This window comes from Rhipicephalus sanguineus, chromosome 5, assembly GCF_013339695.2.
Source record: "Rhipicephalus sanguineus isolate Rsan-2018 chromosome 5, BIME_Rsan_1.4, whole genome shotgun sequence".
NCBI lineage: Eukaryota > Metazoa > Arthropoda > Arachnida > Ixodida > Ixodidae > Rhipicephalus > Rhipicephalus sanguineus.
The window spans coordinates 123,430,292-123,450,620 of NC_051180.1; the positions used below are offsets into that span (position 1 = coordinate 123,430,292).

At 44.9% G+C, this 20,329-nt stretch overlaps 1 long non-coding RNA gene across 3 annotated transcripts in view; it reads right to left on the reverse strand.

Moving 5' to 3' along the window:
- The window catches only part of LOC125758453 (uncharacterized), a 26,930-nt gene extending 11,022 nt beyond the window's left edge, over window positions 1–15,908 (reverse strand). Inside the window, exons 1-3 of one of the 3 annotated variants that reach the window (XR_007416084.1) lie at window positions 15,198–15,908; window positions 10,829–10,922; window positions 2,833–2,989 (exon numbers count right to left, since the gene is read on the reverse strand). This is a non-coding gene — a long non-coding RNA (uncharacterized LOC125758453). Of the gene's footprint in view, window positions 1–2,832; window positions 2,990–10,828; window positions 10,923–15,197 lie in introns of those variants that run through there. The other 2 variants (XR_007416086.1, XR_007416085.1) reach the window with 2 other exon arrangements.
- Window positions 15,909–20,329: the final 4,421 nt, after the last annotated feature.

Consider the following 20,329-nt stretch of genomic DNA (forward strand, 5'->3'; position numbering starts at 1 on the left):
ATTTTCGGGGGGGGGTTGAACGCCTGCCAATGCCCCCCCCCTGGCTACGCCCCTGTTCCATACCATGTACTTTACGTGCACCTGTATTTAAATATAAGCTGTCATGCAACATCCTTAGCTGTTGGCTTGGTACAGCAGCTAATACAAACTGTGCTTGAGAATCCAAGATTTATTGCCAGTACCAACACTAGCTATACACAATAACATTCTTGTGTAGTAGTTCAGCGCAAGTGTTGCAGCTTTTTTTTCAGAATTAGCAGCTCATATAGCCACTCACATAAGCATGCAGACATACATGTGCGCTATTATTCTTTTTTTAAATGTGGCACAAGGAGACGCACGGCAGCGTCTTCCTTTGTGCAGTTTTATTTCGCGCAGTTCTTTGTAGTCATGGATTACCAACTTGCCCAGCGATCAATTCTTCAATATTATCCTTTACGTGCAGCCCCCTTTACGTGCAGTTACCACGGCACACCATCTGTCAGACATTGTGCCACATAAAGGGTATTTGCATATAGTACAAGATTTGTCCTTCACTAAATGTTGAGACCTGAAATGTATTTGTTATTTTTCTGGTACCATTTCAAAACATGACCTTTCCCTTGCAGTGTTGAGACATATATTTGCAATAAGTTAGTCAGGCATCGAGTCCAAATCCATCACTGTGCCAGCCTGGCACTTAATTATGTATGCATGGGTCCCTTATTTCCATTCTCTGCTTCAAGCCCTTCCCTTCACCCATTACTGTAGAACTGTGGCATTTAGGTGTTCCATCTGGCACCGCTAATTGTTGTTACATTTTGTGCCATTTCTTCGAGTACCCATGCCAGTATTTAGTGCACTAAGTGAATGAAGGAACATGTTATGCTGCTGCGCAGCTGCATACTGAGCAGAACAATGAAATGAATTAGAGCCATGAGAGAAAATATAGAGAATATTGTCACGCTACAACGCAAACACCAGACAGTGAGAAGTTCTACAAGAGTAGGAGGACAGCTTGTTGACACAAAAAAAACTAGCAGGCACAAAACATGTCTAGCAAGACTGAAACCTTGGGCTAGTTGGTTGTCCTTCATGAGAACCCGCAGCACAACCACACACAGAGGAAAGGTACACGAAACACGCACTGTGTATGTGCCTTCTTCCTATGTCGTGTGTGGTTGCACTGCCGGTTCATCATGGACAAACATGATGTCTCGGCAAATCCCAAAGACCCACTAGACATTTGATGTTCATTGATGTCCCCCCATTGTTCTTTCTCACCTGCAGGAGCACACGCATCACTACATATACAATAGGATGCATTGCACGGGTTCTCACCTATATGCTCTCTTGTTGGAGTAATAGGGCATTGTGTGAACAAAATTACGAAGGTAAAATAAAATCACCCTAAAATACATGCCATATTCTTATTGCTCAATTTTCAACCTCCACGTGTTCCACTTCAGCACCTGTGCACATAATGGCCCCCTAAAGGATCTCGGCAGTAGTTTCTCTGAAGTGGTTTTTCAAAGTGCTATTGGATTAGATTAAGCTAATTGAATCTCATGAACTTATCCTTTTCAAAACAAATAAGGGGGCAGTCCACTTGTATTTTCTAGCAAGCTACCTTAGCAATTTGGCTTTGAACGTGTGCACTTTCCTTGCAATGTGTCCCAAACAATATTAACTACAAGACACATCATTCTACACTCTAAAAGAAAAGGTAGTGTACTACTAACTTTGAGGTAGTAAATTGCTGTCACAACATTCACTACCTAAGTAGTAACTGCAGGTAGTAAACGCAAGGTAGTAAATTACTACCATGTCATTTACTACCTGCAGCTATTACATACCAAAGGTAGTAACAGAAAGTTAGTAAATTTACTACCATGACAGTTACTAGTTCCTGTTATACTTATGGAAGGTAGTAAGCTAAGCTAGTAACATTACTACCACGACGGTTATTACTTAGTTACTAAATGCAGGAAAATAGTATTTGTAAGTTAGCAAATTTCCACCGTGCATGTTAGCTATTTGCAGCAACTATTGATGAAAATTTGCTACATCATTTGATAACGTCAGTCAACTTCATGAACTAGAAAAATTGCATCTTACTTAACACAAGGAGCATGCATCAGCTAATCTCACAGAAAAAAAAATTAATGTATTTCAATAAAGAGACTAATGTCTTTAGACATCAGAATCATTGCCCGCCACGGTGGTCTAGTGGTTATGGCGCTCGACTGCTGACCGAAGGTCGCGGGATCGAATCCCGGCCGCGGCGGCTGCATTTTCGATGGAGGCGAAAATGTTTGAGGCCCGTGTACTTAGATTTAGGTGCACGTTAAAGAACCCCAGGTGGTCAAAATTTCCGGAGCCCTCCACTACGGCGTCTCTCATAATCATAGCGTGGTTTTGGGACGTTAAACCCCAGATATTATTATTATTATCAGAATCATTAGACTGTCTTTTGCCAGTCTAATGCGCTTTCTCATGCACACCTAATGAGGGTCTACAAGGAATTGGCTGCTGTTAGTGTGTAGAATTCTGATGTATGAGTTTCAGCGTATTGCAGCCTTATGCCTGCAACAGCATGTTTGCTGCACACAGGTCAATAAATCTTTTTGTGGTTAACAATACGAAAGTGTGTAGGCTTTAGAGGATTGTAACAAAATATCAGCAGAACATTTCCAGCAATGACTATATCAACAGCGTTCTTTACATGTAAGAGTATTTTGAAGCCAATAAGTAATCTTGTAGGCCTATGATGCAGGCATTTGGAAACAAGCTCTACATTGTCAATTTATTTAGTTTCAATGGGACAATAAATGGGGCTAGTTGATTCAATTCCCATGAAAGTGCAGTTTTATAATCACAAACAAACCAATAAGATGATACGAGAAGTTTCCAGGAGTAAGTGCTTTTTTATTTAATTTCTCGACGCGGCACTGACGATAGGCTCTCCTGTGCTGCACTGTTGTGGTGGTACAGTTGCTGTATTTGAAACCTGCAAGAGAGAGTGTGAAAATGTAGTTTGGCATTGAAGCGAACAGCTTAGCGCAACACATCAACAGATGCTGCAATTTATGATTGATGACTTTCTGTTTCGAAATAGTGATATCATTTTTACCATTTTACTTGAATAATCCACGTGTATTCAATGCCCAACCCCATAGCCTTGGCTTAATGCTGCTTTGATCAAAAACATAAGAAAACAAACCGCTATACAGCACTTCTGAGGGCTGTGGTGTCATAGATAGGCCAGCTATCATATACAGGCCAATTAGCTCGGTCAGCTTCTTTGATGTAACGTTGCATAACAGCATCCTTTCGCTACTCAAATGGTACTCCATGCATGACTCCTGGATGACTCCAGGAATAGGCTATTCTGCCATGAGAAACGCCCTCATCCGATCATGCCCTCAGTGGACGGAAACAAGTTTTACGATTCAAGTGGAACGCTCGAGGAGCGCGGGGTTCCCTAGTGCTCTTTTGAGCTCCCTAGCTGAAAAGATGCTCGTCACTCTTAGAACGACCAGAAATAACAGGCCAAACAAGCACACTCGCTCTCCCTTGGCTGACGTTCCCTACATTCACGGTTTCTCTCATAGGTTGAAGAAGACTGCAGGCAGAGTAGGCATAAGAGTTTTGTGCTCCATCCCAAACCATCTGGCCTCCCTATGCAGGCTAGTTAACAGGGATGAAACAGTATCCTTTTGCTGTGACAAGAAGCACAGAAATCATTTCATTGAATGCGTGAAGAACGTCGTTTATGACATTCCATTATCATGCAGAAAATCATATGTAGGACAAACCGGACGATGCATAAATTACAAAATGCGTGAACATGCCAAATCTTTAAAAGCAACAACAGGCAGGAACCTGGCATTGTACATCATGCGGCTGCTCCCCATTGCTTGACAATGTGCAAGTTCTCATGAAATATCGGGAGTAATGTGCTCACAAAATTTGTGAGGCGCACATAATTCACAAAAGGGGAGCAGCTTGCGTTAGCGCGCTATCACTAGCACTATTTGACGAAGAAATTAGCTGCCATGAGCCTCAATTGTGATCACTAAGCTTGTTGTCACATGTTTTGTTTTCTTGTTTTGTTTTCTGTTTTATTGTTAGTGGTTGCAGTTTTCTAGCCTTGCTGTCACTTGCTTAAAAACCTTTTTTTTTCAGACCCTGGTTCTTCGTTTTTGTTGATTTATGAATGTCAGACTTTTAGCGGTTTTAATCAGTTTGGTATTGACCACCATGTCATTGTTCTTTTTTGCCATTTTTTGCTTGTGTTTATGTTTTAATGAAATCGGCTTCTGCCGCATCTTGTAAACCCTATCCAAAAAAAAAGCCGGGCGGCCGAGTCACTTGATAGCATTTGTGCCATTTTTCGATTTTGCTCGCCTGCCTACAGATTCTCAGACTTTCCAATAAGGAAATCAGTTGATAGTCAGCTCTGTGCCCTGTATGTTCTTCGTCCCGTTGTCTGCGCTCTTTTGCCACAAAGAAGAATCCACATTCAAGTGCGTTGTTACTTGTTAAACATCTTGACAGGATAGCACAGCTACTCAAGAAAAGAGCACATAGCAGTGCTGAACTCACGACTAACTTTTCTAGAAATCACGCAGATACTTAAGATATCACCTGAACCCAAGTGTTTTCACAGAGATAACATCATTTACAATGGTCGATTCCACGAAAGATAAAAAAAGGTGTATACTTGATGTTTCCGATTTTCCTGATAATTTTGTATGTTGTGCACATATGACTGCACAGCACGAAATCGCAATTTGTTTTCACATAAAAATTTTTTTTCAACACAGGAAAATTCGACGAGCGTCGCCGGTTGACGACGACCATCTTACGAAGAGTGCGTTTTCGTAAATTCGCAACCATGCTGGCAGCTACTGAAGCTATACATTACAAATATCTTTCTATTTAGCATAAGTAGAAGTGAAGAAGAAATAGCTCTTATAATTTGATGGAATTCTGAGCAAATTATGCATTTTTAAAAATTCACGACAAACGCTGCGTTAGTGAAAATTAGTCAAATTTGGGACGCTATGGTTACTTCTGTGAACATCTTAGTTTGTTCATATTTGCTGTATGAATAGGCCTTTATGTGAATAATGAACCTCTGCATTTGTATTTCTCTAATAATTTTCAAAGTAGTAAATTTTCATGTATTATTTGTATGGTCGCCCATTTGATGTCGTCACCGATCATCATGCACTATGCTGGCTGTCATCATTGAAGGATCCCTCGGGCCGTCTCGCCCGCTGGGCACTTTCGCCTGCAAGACTACGACATCCGCGTGCTGTACCGCAACGGACGCCAGCATGCTGATGCCGACGCCCTCTCGCGCTCCCCCTTGCCTGACGCCAATGCCTCCTGCTCAGTATCTCACATTGCTGTTTCTTCCATCGACGTTCACACCATCACTACCGAGCAGCGCAAGGATAAATGGATCACCTCGCTGATAGACTTGCTCACTGATCCGTCGGCAACACCAACCACTCGCCCGTTGCGTCGTCAAGCCCACAATTTCGCCATTCGTGACAACCTACTGCACCGACGCAATTACAACGCCAACGGCCGCCAGTGGCTACTTGTGATACCCCGAAGTCTGCGTGCTGAAATATGCGAGTCCTTCCACTCTGATCCGCAATGCGCGCACTCTGGGGTATCCAAAACTTACCACCGCATTCGACAACGATACTTCTGGCGAGGGATGTACCGTTACGTGCAGAAGTTCGTCCGCTCCTGCCTCGATTGCCAACACCGAAAACCTTCAACGCACGTGTCACCAGTCGGTCTACAACCATTACCTTGCCCTAACCATCCGTTTGGGCGCGTGGGCATCGATTTGTATGGACCACTTCCTCTGACCTCGGCTGGTAACCGTTGGGCCATCATCGCCGTTGACCATCTAACGCGATCTGCCGAAACCGCTGCCCTCACAGCGGCTACAGCGTGCGATGTTGCCTCCTTCCTGCTACACCGATTCATGCTGCGTCACGGTCCACCCTAGAAGCTTCTCAGCGATCGAGGCCGTGTCTTCTTGTCGGAAGTCGTCGAAGCCATTCTCAAAGAGTGCCATGCTGTTCACCGCAAAACTACTGCTTACAACCCGCAGACGAATGGCCTAACCGAACACTTTAACCACACGCTCGGCGACATGCTCTCAATGTATGTCGCCGCCGATCACACAAATTGGGATGCCATTCTGCCCTTCGTCACCTACGCCTATAATACCGCCCCTCAGAACACTACTGGTTTTTCACCCTTCTTCCTGTTGTACGGAAGGCACCCGTCGCACACCATTGACACGATACTACCCTACAAGCCGGATCCATCTGAGTGTGCGCCTATTTCTGACACAGCCAGGCTTGCTGAAGAGTGTCGCAAGCTTGCAAAGACCTTTACAACGCACGAACAAGAGCGGCAGAAGAGCCTTCACGGTGGCACCACCACTTCTGAGTCCACGTTAGTCGCCGGAGCGCTCGTATGGCTCTCGGTCCCTACCACTGCAACTGGCCTCTCTTCAAAACTACTGCCGAAATACGAAGGCCCCTACCGGGTCATCGAGCGCACATCACCGGTCAACTACCTGATCGAACCCATCGAACCAGCTTTGGACATGCGCCGTCGAGGGCGCGACATAGTCAACGTGGAGCGCCTCAAGGCCTACTAACCCACTAATAGTGACAAGCTGTTAGGTCGCCGAACGGCTCCCTTTTAACCATTACGTTTATTGCAGAGAGTAGTGAAGACAGGACAAGAAGGGACACAGATAGGCGCTATCTTTTAAGTGTTTTTTGGACTCAGATCACACATATTTATAATTTAAAAAGAAAAACTTCAACATGCGCAGGCACAGCTGCGTCCAGGAAAAATAGTTATTTCTTTGACAAGTAGTGTAATGACACACTAACGCAATCTCGGCCAAGATTATGAATACTTGCTGACTCAATAATCAATGTAGTATAGTTTCTTTACTGTTTGGCAAACAGGCAATCGCTGCGTTTCTTTACATTGTTGCAATGTTCCCTGAATCTTTCCTTGAGATGTTGCCCCATTTGCCCTCTATAATGCTTACCCCATGATAGGAGTATCTGATAAACGGTACCTTATATGCAGGGCACGTAACGTGTCCTGTGATTCTTATTGCAGCCAAGCCTCTCCTCTGAGTATCTGGGTTGCTGCTTTTCCATAGTTTAACATGCTTATTTGAGGCCATGAACATTATGCTGATGATTCCGAGCACCAACCGTTTTTATATTGTTGAATATTCCGTGCAGATATGGCATCGTGGCAAACATTTTTCGGCCATCAAGATTTGGCTTTTTTTTTTTTTTTGGCTTGGCAACTGGAAGGTGGTTTTCTGGGTAGGGCATATGCAAACGATACAGCAAGGTGAACAGGATATCCTGCTTGTGTCAGGGGAGTTCTTTGGAAATTAAGGCTTGTCCACAAGTAATAGGAACAGAAATTTTACTGCGTTAGCGAGCTACAGTGGCATAGGCAGAAATTCATTTCGGGGAAGAGGGCGAGTGGGGGCATGGGCCCGGTCTGCTACCCCCTCGCTACGCCACTGTCCAAGCAGTGTCAGACAATGCACCTTTCTACCATTATTGAGTGGGAGAAACTAAGAGGCAGCAATGGCTTGTTTCCCATCAGTTCGTATAACTAGCTCATGCACTTTTTATGCAAATGAAATTGTACATTCAGGAACCTGATATGGTACAATCCTTGCCCGGATGCTCGTGGGTAAGCACCAGTGGGTGTTAGTAATCATGTGCCAGTGTTAATATGTTAGTGGCTTCAGATTCGAAAGAACCTTTGTGGTATTTAATAAAGAAAGACGCAGTCATCCTCATATCTAAAACATTTAAAACTTATGTGCTTGCATATTGTACTAAATAATCATGTTCCTATTTCTTGTGGACGAGGCTTGATTTCAAGAACTCGCTGGATGCAAGCAGGATATCCTGCTCCCCTTGCTGTATTGGCTGCAGAAGCCCTACTAAACAAACACCTTCCAGCTGCCAGGCCAAAGAAATGGCTAATCGTGATGGCCAAAATATGTTTGCCACTATGTCATACCTGCACGGGATATCCGACAATATAAGAACGGTTGGTGGTCGGGCAATCATCAGCATAGTGTTCACGGCCTCAAATAAGCGTGCTAAACTATGAAAAGGTTGCAACCCAGACACTCACTTGGCTGCAATAGGAATCACAGGACACATTATGTGCTCTGTAAAGAAGGCATCGTTTATCAGATGATGGGATAAGCATTATGTGGGGCAAATGGGGCAGTGTATCAAAGAAAGGCTCAGGGAAGACTGAAACATAAAGAAAGGCAGTGATGACTGGTTAGCTGAACACTGGAGCATGTGTGGTTGCTTCCCACTTTTTGATGAGAGTTTCATCGTGCGTATGCACAGCAACGAAACTACTACATTAAAATTGAGTCGGCAACTATTAATAATCTTGGCTGAGATTGCATTAGTGTGCCTTCACTATCTTTAACAAAGAAATAATTATTTTTCTTCGATGGTGCTGTGCCTGCGCACGCCCAATTTTTTTTTCATGGCAGCACCACACAGTTTCACCACAGTTTCATGGCAGCACAAACATCACAGATGTTCGATGGAAGATGGAGGAGGCTTGAAGAGACGAAAAAAATCTTCAAACGGTATGTCACTGCAGCCAACTCTTGTACGAGTAGACTTGCCTTCATCAAGATGGCAACATCAAGAATTAACAGTTGCTCCCTTTATGAAGACAACTCCAAGTTTCAAAACGTTGGCTCTGGCGACATCCCATGTTCAAAGATTACAAGCTCAACAATACAAACTATTCGACGTTCCATGTTCAAGGAATGCAAACTAAATAATATGCATTGCACTGAAGTGCAGAAGGTACGTTTCTCACTCCTAAGCTAAAGGCCAGTATATGCTGTATATCAATAGACCTTATGCAAAATTGCTGCCATCTGTTGGAGGTTTGACGAAGCTAACGATTCGGCGCCATGTTGGAGGCTTGTGCCCGAATTCTATTGCTGTCGCCGCTATCACTTCTTGCTTGTATCCGCTTTGGTAGTCGGCAATCAGGGCATAAAAATGTCAGGCGGGCCTGTACACGTTACCGGCATTTCCTAGTTTTTACGTTGACGGTTATTACGTGTAAAGAACCGCCTCACAGCGAGAAGAAGGTACAAGTTTGACACTGCTAGTCACGTGCAGGCCTGTCGTCGTCGATAATGAAGCTCTGCGCTAGGTTACAAATTGGCCTGTCTGTTTTCAGTGTAGCGAATAAAGCGTTGTTAGCTATCTGAATATCATGCTTGTATAATGTAGGATGGTTGGGAAGAGGCTTTATTTAGCGCGGCTAGGCGCAGCGATGACGGTAAGAAAGTGCAGTTGACCCAATTGAAAGCATATTTCATGAGGGACAGCCTATGTCGAGCCGACGTAGTGTCCATCTAATTTTAAATAAAACGTTGTCCTCTTTTTATCTTTGAAATAATATTATTTCGCTGTTGTAGTCATCCGACCTATGTTATGTACAGAATTACCGTGCGATTAAAATGCAGAAAATTGCGCATCTCATGCACGTGGAAAGTGAACATGAAAAGTGTAGTGTCTCCTAGAAGTAGATGCCGATCAGCTGGTATTTTATTGAATATCCTTCCGATATGTGATCCTATATAACAGGAAACGCCAAGAATATTCGTGTTCACATTGTCGCTTTAGGGGCCTACTGGTGCTTTACAATTTAAACCCGTTGCGGCAAGGCAGTTTTGCTTCGCCGACTGAAACCGCCTCAGCGCGTAACCAGCGGTAGCGCACCCACGGTAGAATGTAGCACATTTCCCGGAACAGCATTTTATTTAGTTTCATAAGAAAAGTACCGCGCACTTGAAGCACCTGTTAACATTTCATAGCAAACTGGAGTGTACAGAGGATTTTTCCGAAGGGGGGATCAGCTTTTGGGAGAACCTGATTTGCTCTTCCTGGGGTATAAGTTAAACAAAAAAAAGTAAGGGGTGGGGGCGGTCAGGACATCCGGGCAACCCGTCTGAACCTGGCAGTGATACCACATGAAATGCTTGAAAAATACGCATAGTGAAGAAATACGCACGCAAAGCATCCCACCAGACGCTACCTTGTTAAACTCCACCATCGAAAACAAACTACAAACAACACGCTCCAGCACAATCGGTCCGTCCGCTGCAAATCAATGACGCGCACGAGCTATCTGTCTAACATGTAATTGTTATCGCAATTTAATAAACAAGCTAATATCAACAGCAGCGCAGGCATGCGCGAGTAGCCGCGATGCAGCTTTGAAGCTCGTACACGAAGCGGGTTTGTGCCTGCAGCAAGCACACGGTGCGAAAACTTTCTTGTTCTGGCATGACATGAAAGAGTGTTCTCTGATGAGTGCCGATGCTGTCACATACCACATATATTAACGGCGAACGGAAACACGGCGTTAGTCGTAAGCAGTAACCGAAGCAACGGAACGATCTGCTGATTCTCGTCGGCCACGAGGAAATGTACTAACATGGAGGCTTGGTTCCTGCAAACCTTCTTTCAGCATCCCAATTTCCTCAATCTCAGCAACACAGCACTCGAAAATATGTTGGCATTTTCGTTCTTATCAGCCGCCACACGTTGATATGTACGCTCCTTGTCTACATGCGGAGCGCGCTTAGCCTTCAACATGGCGGAAATGCACACAGCGGCCGCTAGATGGCAGCAGATTTTGCATAAGGTCTATAGGTGCTATGTGTCCAAACTGTCGCAATCTAGTGATGAAAAGAAATGCCTACCACTCATTATGGCTTGCCCGGGCTTGCAGGAAGTATGCTCCTATCTTGTACTGCAATCTGTCCTCTGTGTCGGTGCCATGAACAGCTCTCATCGCTGATACATGCATAATAGATACCACAAGGAAATGTTGATTTTCACTCAAGACAAACCCAACCACACACAGATAGTGAGTACCAAACATGTCCTCAGGCAAGTCTATATTCATATATTAAAGAGATCGATCCTTGAATGAAGGGATCAGGGTGCAATAAGAACAGGTATTAGTGGACCAGCCACTTGCAGACTATTGAAAGAGTGCCATTGCGTGTTCAACATTCACACATGTACACAGTAAGCAATCAGTCATGGGCACGTTACCAGTAAAATGTAACAGTGTTACAGTTACCTAAGCCAAAAAAGTGGGATAGGTTTCAAACAGGAGAAAGTGCCTCAGACAGGCTGGCCGACGTTTCCATAGGGGGACCTATCTTTATCGAAGGCACCTTGTCATCCTTGGCGTGTTAGTTTTAAAGGGTTAGTGTTGACGTCATGTCTAGCGGTGGTGCTTGTCGCTGTTGGTAATTGCTGCCTGGAAAGAGAAAACTAGAGAGAGGAGTGTAGCCCTTGCCACATCATTTCAAGAAAGTTTGCAACGGCGCTCAGGCCTCTCATCTCAGAAGTAAGGGGAGCTGCAAAGAAGGAAAAAAAAAAGCAAGAAAAAGGAGAGAAAAAAAGAAAAAAAAATGGAAAAGGGGGGGGGGGTCTACTGAGCGAGAGCCGTCAAAGGCAAAAAAAAAAGAGTGGAGTATGAAAGCCACTTGGAAAGGCTGCAGAAGGGCGGCACGTCTAGCCCTCACAAAGGGCTGCAGAAGATGGTGGGTAAGGCAACTACAGGCGGGGAAAGCGGGCGGCGTACTTTTAAAGCAAGCCCACATGTGGAATTTAAGTGATATTGAGAGGGGTGTCTGAAAAACACGTGCTTGATGGGTGAAGTCATTGGCTCTGTTAAAGTAACTGTTACAGTTACAGTTACAGAGTTTCCAAAAGTAACCTGTTACAGTTACACTTACTGTGACAAGTAACGTCGTTACTTTGTTGCAGTTACTGTGACGAAGTAACGTCGCTACTTTTCCGTTACTGTATAAAATAAATAATAGATTACAAACCAAACGATAGAATTCATTTATTAAATATGTATGAAGGCATGCGGGCAGTCAAAATTGCACGTGGTAAAACCCTAGACGAAGTAAACCTAATAGGGGGCCAAACACAAGCATTTGTTGTGTACACCTCATTTTGTTGCATCAATTTTGTTGTTCATGCACCGTTGGTGAAAAAGGGAATTTATTTGCAAATAATAATAACAAATGTCCTCTGATACTCAAAATGGAAAATGTGGTTGATGCACTAGAACGACAGCAGTATCATAGGATGTTTATTAACGACACCCAGAAGCGCATGCAAATAGCAACGGAGAGTGTGTGACGAATGAAGACGACGTCCATTGTGTCTGTTCCATATATGTTCAAGGTGTATCAGACCCTGTTCGGTTAGCTTTGCGTCCGCTGGGCATACAAACCGTTTCTAAGTCCCGTTATACTCTGGGGCATGTGTTCGCGAAACCCAAAGATTGCACACCTGCAGACGATCAGAGTAGGGTGATATACAAGCCCGATGCGGGCATTGCGACGCGACTTGCATCGGCGAAACGGGAAGGAAAGAATCAACGAGGCTTAAAGAAGGCAAACGGGATGTTGTTAAAGCAACTCATGCAACGCATTCTAAGATGGAGCTTGTTTAACACTTCCGGAGAACAGGGCATAGCTTTGACGTAAACACTGTGACGACGCTGGCTCGTGAACGAAGGTGAGGGGAAGGAACTCCTGGAATCGCGGTTCATTCGCCGCGACGCGTCGGCTTGCAATATAGTTACTGTATATGGCACCTTTAGGAGCCATGTCGTAGCATATATAGTAACTATAGTCGGATACAACTTAAGAAGTCAGGAGAGACTAAAGAAAAGAAATAGTCCCGCTCATGCACGCGCCGATGTTCTCCAAAGGCGAAGCCACCGCCATCCCGCTCATGATGTCCGTCCCGAGTGCGCGCCCATTGGTGCAGGCTTGTGTTCATCTGCCTTTGAGGAGAAAATGCCGCTGACTTCTAAAGTTGTATCCGACTATAACATGCAACAACCACATTCCCCTACTGGTTTACACGGACGTATGGGACACTGGTCGATCTCCGCAAATTTTTTTCTTTCTTTCCTTTTCTTTTTCTTGTTGCCAGTGTATACTGAGGATGTCACATGCATAGGAGGCAAAACGTCCATGTGATTTTGTTAATAATTGTTGTATTAAGTTGGAGTAAACCTTTTACAATTAGTTTCAAAGAGGTTTTGAAAAATTACTTAGTTCACAGTATTTGTGCCTCTCAACCGTTTCGCGCTCTGCTGCTTTCTAGCCGTCAGTCAAACACGATTATTGCGCAGCCTCGGACGAAGGAGAATATAAACTTGGCGTCGTGATGTTCCACCGGTACACCAAGAACCGAGCTAGAAGCTCAAGTGACAAAAAGGATATATATACGCCGGAAAAAAAAAACTACTTGAATTTAGCAAGTTGTTCAGTTCCAACATGATTGACTTACGACATGTAGTTTACAAGTAAACTTAAGTTGTGTTAAAGACTGACTGCTGACCTCGGTCTTCTGCAGGGTAGATAATTCTCTAAGCGACCTCCACCCCTAAATTGGTAGGGGAGCCGTGCTGTGGAAAGATGAAAGGTGGAGAGGATATGGGAAAGTAACTGTAACGGTATTTCCCATTACAGTTACTCTGTAAAAAAGTAACAGTGTTACCGTTACAAGTTCCTATAAATTAAAAGTAACTAGTTACAGTTACAAGTTACCGAAAAAAGTAACTAGTTACCGGTAACGCGTTACTAGTAACTAGTTATTGCCCAAGACTGTAAGGAATACCCGAAATATGCACATAGCCCTATGGGCGATCCACATGAAAATAACGATATGCACACTTTTATCGAAATATAAAAAAAATGAAAGAGTGTGCGTGGTCCATGTGCACTTGGTGTGAGGTGGGAATGAGCCATGCATATTGTATTGCATCATGAATGTAAGCCATTCAGGGAACAAACTTTTGGTTCTCTAAAGCGAATTCCCGTGTAGTTTGTCTTGTAGAGTTGAGCTGTCAATTTGATTTCATTTTAAGTTATGTAAGGCCTTCACAAAACCGATAATATTTTCCAACTTTCTGTGAACTTCTGGAAACATATATGAGAATTGAGATCTTTTTCTTTTAATTTATGACCTTACAAAGCTCAATAAACCCTAAATCACTGCATACTAAACCTTGGTTATGCATTTAAGTAAGAGAGCAATATTGGTACTATGCTAAGTAAAAAAAAAGCGTGAAAATACAATAACTTAAAGCACCACACAATAAAGCAACATTCTCGCAACATGAGCACAATCTAAGTTATTTGTGATAGAGAACCTCGTGTGCTTAAAGATGCTAAGAAAAAATATATAATGGCAGAACACGAGCTCACGCATATTTTCTCAAACACACAATATTGAAACAAAGAGTAGCATGTGTTAGCTTAATTAACCTAATTGAATTGACATATTCGTCTACTAACACTATTTGATATAAACATGTGCTTCTTCACATTAAGTACGCATTTGTTGGAGTGTGCACTTAGTACCAGTACGTAACGTAATTCACTCAAATACATTACTTCGAGTGAGCTCCTTTAAAACATTTATGAGGCAGCTAGGTTAAAATCCTAACCACAAAACAACTGCATGGATTTCTGGCGAAAAGCTCGGGGACGCAACCACGAAAACATATCCATCATCGTGTGCGCGTGTCAGGGCTGTGTGTTTTGCTATCACGTCAGGGGCGTAGCCAGAAATTTTTTTCGGGGGGGGGGGTTCAACCATACTTTATGTATGTTCGTGCGTGCGTTTGTATGTGTGCGTGCCTATATACGCAAGCAAAACTGAAAAATTTCGGGGGGGGGGGGGTTGAACCCCCCCAACACCCCCCTTGGCTACGCCCCTGTATCACGTCCCCAGTCTTGTGATAATTTTGCGTGTTATTGCCGAGTTTGGTGAACTCTCGCATCACCACAGTGAAAACATTATGGGACGACCCCATGTGTTTAAAAGCACACACTTTCTAACGGCGACAAGGGATTCTAGAAACACTCTCAAGCGATGACCTCGTACAGTAAACAGTCAAGGAATAACAGCACAACGACACGAGGCCTGCATGATCGAAGCATAAGATTGCGTAGCGCAATGCGCATCCTTCAAACATGTCATTTATGGTGGTGTATATAAGAGCACCCAAAGCACAAAACATACCTGCCTATCGGGTATCTGTTGATCATCCTCGCTGTGCCAACACGACGGTTCCTGCAAACAGTTTTCATGCAATGAAGTAACAAAGTTACGTAGTTCAGCGACCTTCTTCAACTTACCCAAGTTTGGCACAGTCGCTCGTCAAAAGGCTCAAGCTTCCGCTCCTGTGGAACCGCGGTCGCCGCTTGTCAAAACACTCGGACGCGGATTGTCTTCGGAAGTACACTCGATCACTCGATCAACGTGAGTAATCGATGAACGAAGCAAGAAAGCACTTTTGAGCGCGGACACAAAGCTGTGCGTCCCGTGAGGCTGTGTTGAGTGGCAACGAACAACGACCATCATCCGCCACTGGATCAAGGCAGGAGAACGCCCCAACACGCGGAAAATGCCCAGTCGACGAATGTCGCGTACGATAAGCACGCAATAAACGCACACAATACACGATAAACATGTAAGCGCGGCACACATGTGTTCACGGGAAGCTGGTGGTGCTCCGGCAGTACGAGACCTGTTGCAACTGTTAGCTTACAGTCTAAACCAAAAAGAATGTAGGTGGCAGCAGTGTCGTGATATGCTACAGGCCATAATTTTTATTAAAAATAAAACGTATTTGTGGCTTTTCACACAGGCGAAGGTCAGGGAGGCGGGGCTCTGTATATAAGCGTTGCGTCCGCCTTTCGCGTCGGGCCCCATATAAGCGTTGCGTCCGCTCGAGCCATTTCCGCCTCGGGCTCCATATAAGCGTTGCGACCGCTCGCGGCCGCATATAGCGGGCCCAATCCGTCACCGCAGAATTTGTCACGCTTAATGGCGATTGAAGGGCCACTTATATGCAGTACGTTGTGGTGGAATAAAAATGGGCCGTTTATGTGCCGGACGTTATACGGTACTTGAATAAGAGTGTAGCGTCTCGGGTCGAGATCCCGTGACGAGTGTCTTCCGAGATGAAAACCTCGTGGGAGCGCAAACATCGGCTTATCGCCCCCATCCAATTTTGTCGGCTGGCCGCTCTCGTCTGAGCACGGTTTAGTGACGCAACCTTCAAAGCTGTTAATGTAGCTTTTCTCCAAAATCACCGGAACCAGCCTATACGTAACATTGGAAGCTCGCCCACGTGTGTTAACAAGCTACGCATAATGAACAAAGTACTCGCTGCACTCGCAAATAATAATCGGTATGCAACCCTCACCACACTCCTTCACGTGTCCATCTGTAAAACACTGAACCTTTGGTAGTTCTATGCGGGAACGACAAAATCAGCATAGCCTTCTGAACTACGCCCACAGTGAGCCGTTTGCTCTACGCATGTCATACGTTAGCGTAGCGTTATACTCTCAGCCTTCCGCTAGCAGATACTCCTGAGGCAGGGTTACGTTTGCGAGATCAACGAAGTACTCCGGAGGTAACCCTTACTGAAAATACCGAGCGCGAGTGCTGAACACGTAACAAATTATTTATCAAGGAAGTAAGTAGAAAGAAATAACAGCAACCGAAGTTAGCAACTCTCTTGGAGTGGTCATGGAGCGAAGAGCTCTTTTTCGCTGGTACGCGAAGAAGTTTTCAAGGATGCATTTCTCGTCCGATATATCAAATGTACTATACTTTACCAACAAGGGAAAAGCATCTTTTGTTATGGTTTGAAGGCTTTATATATCACTGCCGTCGGGATCACGGTTGAATATAGCCCACTCGTTGCAGTTTAGTAAACAAAGCTACGCGTGAGTATCAGCGATGCCAGAACACCTACAAGTCCGCATAAATAATATTAAGCAGAGCTGGATGAATACCGTTCAGATGTTTCTGTTGCCCCTCAAGCAACAATTTACTGCTCCACCTTTCGATTCCTTCTCTGCAACCCATTTCACTTATCCTGTGGCAAGGTTTTCTGTGGAAAGTTACGCACAAGAAGCTTTCGTGACAACAAACATAAACTGACGAGCGGAGTAGACTGCATTTCTCTGAGTGCTCTACGTCTTAACAATGGAAATTGCTTGTGAACGTCAACAGACCGATCTCACCGCGAGGTGCACACGCCACCGCTGCCGCAGTGCATGCCGGTACTTAGAGTACTCGGTACGTTCAGCTGCATATAGCATGGTGCATCGGCGAGCTGCATTATCGAGCTTTAGGGGCCGTATTTCGATTAATCGCGATAGTTGGGTTCACGTGCTGCAAGCTGAGATGTTACAACAGCAACCTGAAGCAAAATGACTCGGAATTTACGTGTTTTCAAAGGATGTCAAGCTCCGACAGGAATGTGTGCGACAGTCAACGAAGTCGGACGGAGCGACAACCGCGCATTTTCAACGTATTGTTCACCGTGTTTGTGAATTCCGTGTGTATAATGCATGGTAATTTAGCAACAATCTATTGCATCATAACAAGCTTTCTGCGCTACTGATGTGCCGATCAGCGACAGCAAGACTTTATACAGCGTGTGCTCGATCCCCTCGTCAGGGCGATCGCCACCAGCGGCGACAGGTTGGACAACGTGTTTTCCGCGCAAAACAGAGATCGCTTAAATATATAGCGACACCTAAACCGACCTCTCATCAAAAGCGATCACGACTGTGAAGTGTCTAGCGTGAACGATACCTGTGATACAAGCCAAACCTGTTTACAGCTCGCGCCATCGAGTGCACGGCGAAAATTCGACCCTGCCGGCATCGCAGCCAACTTCGCCGCCGGGATTTCCCTATTCTTTTCAAAATGTTATATTATCGCGAATGCAGCGTAAATCCGCAACAGCGGTAGCAAAGCTTAGCTTCTTACATAAGCGTAGGCGGCTCTTAACGTACGTATACATACCTATACACTGCAGCTTCGAAGCAGTTTAGGCCTAGCGACGATATCGGCGTCGAGCACTCAGCTGAGGCTGCCGCCACCGGCCTGAGCGGGCTACTGCTCATCTGTCACATTGTGTGTGTCACCAAAACCTCTTACTGACTCATCCATCCCTTCTGCAGCAGGAAATATTTTGCCGTTCACAAGATTTCCATGACGTTAAACTTTTGCAAACGGCATGCGGCCAGTCGTCGCCCCGCGGGCGCGCTTTTAACCTGCTTCACGGCGACCGTCTCATATTCATTCACGTTTAACACATTACTGTGCTCGAAGTCCTGCGCTGACAACACAGTGTACGTACATTGAATGTACTGCGTGAACAAAGAAGAAGCGCAAAAAGCTTTCTTTTCTTTTCGTCCCATCGTTTTTTTTTTTTTTTCCCGTCTTCGTAGTCGCGGAGAGCTCTACGTTTGGGCAAGTTATTTTCCGAACACTGCAACTTGTATCACTCGCGTGCTGACGTTCACTAAAGATTTTTGCTCTCATGACGACAGGAACGTGATTTCTCGTTTGTTTTTTTTTTTGTTTTTTCTAACCAATACTTATTCAGCTAAGCGACGCGCGCCCATCAACACGACGAGACCGACCTGGTCACATGTAAACGTTGTCTACTGTTTTTTTTTTTTCTCTTAAAGCTAGGATATGCAGTGTAAGCTAAAGTAAAATAACATACATGAGAGGTCCGGACACAGTTTACCACAGCGTTCAATTTTCTTCTGTGCCGAGGATTCATGCCAAACGACAATAAACCTGAAGCACGCAGCAAGCAGCCGCACCAGCAGCTCAGAGTACTCCAACTAAGATGGCGGCAGTGCCGCAGTCGGAAACTCGCGCATGCGAATGTCATCTGGTGAGATCGGTCTATTGAACTAGCCTTATTTGCCGTCACTATCCTCCGTGTATACGTATCTTGAGTTTAATGGAGATTGCATTCCGACGTTACAAAGCCGCAAAGCTAAATACTCAGCAAATAATAACCTAGAGATTTCTCTAGCCATTACTGAACGGTTGTTGTTGCAGCCACTGCGCCGGCAGAACGCTGTAAATCTAAAAGCAACGATTTCTTTTTATTCAATTTTTTTTTCACTGAACGAACACCCGACACCCACCCTTCGTAATTCTATCAGTACCTAGTAGACAGCATTCGATTCCCGCCTCGAAGCACGCGAGAAAGAACATTCAGCGTGACGACGCTGAAAAAAAAAAGTGTGGATTGCAAAATGTTCTGATATTTAGGCGTGGAAATGGAAAGATGGTCAAAACCGTCGGTTAACAATAAAAGCATTATTTTCTATTGAAAAGAATCTGGCCTAGGGGAAAATGCATGTCCATGATGTCCGAAGCGGTGTGCTGTTCCGTGCTCTTTTGTACCCCAGAGAGCGGCTTAAAAATATTTCATTCGAGTCTTAGCGAGCCGTACTTTCAATGGCTTTCCGAACCGCGGTTCTTTTTGTGAATCACTGACGAAGTCTTTCCTAACGGTGGTCTCTAGGGGGGTTATTGAACCCGCAGCGCCAGCGAACGCTTACGTAAGAAGGCGAGGAGAATGAGTGTTCCAACTCTGAAGCCGACGAAACGAGATCAGCGTGGGCAACGTGCGCAGGATCGTGGCGACTGCGCAGTTGAATCGCATTAGGCGGATCTCAGTTCTGCTGAAAGAAAGGCACTCTCGAAAGAAGTACTCCTATATTCCGGAAGCACCCTCGTCACCATTGGATGCTCCTTCTCTCTCTCTCATCTTGCATGTAGCTTCATTTTTATTTATGTCATTTTCTTTTAAATATCATTTTCAGCTTTTTCACTCGTACCAACGCCACTATCCGTTAGAAGAAACGAGGCCAACCGGAGCCGGCAGAAGGGACCGTGGCATTTTGACCCATTCGGTGCAGCCATTTCAAAAGCCGAAAACGAGTCCCATCAATGATAGCCAAGTTGAAGGGATCGACTTCCAGAGAGCGCTTCACCATAGTCTTCTCCCCTCCCTCCCCGGAGAGCGCTTCACCATAGTCTTCTCCCCTCCCTCCCCTCTTACCTCTTCCCGCACGGAACGTTGAACCCACAGCACTTTTGCTCCTTTTCGTCGCATTTTAATTGGCTTGGCGGATATTCGCGCGCTGGCTGGCCGGCGGCACGCCCGTCCTTTTCAGCAGCGACCCGAAGCACCGCGATAAGCCATTTGAGAATGCGGGCGGCGGGAGGAAAGGAGCCCTAGTGCTAACGCCCATCGTCACTAATGCTCACTCGCCTTGCTAAATGCATGAGCCTCTGTTCTGCAAAAAAAATCCCAT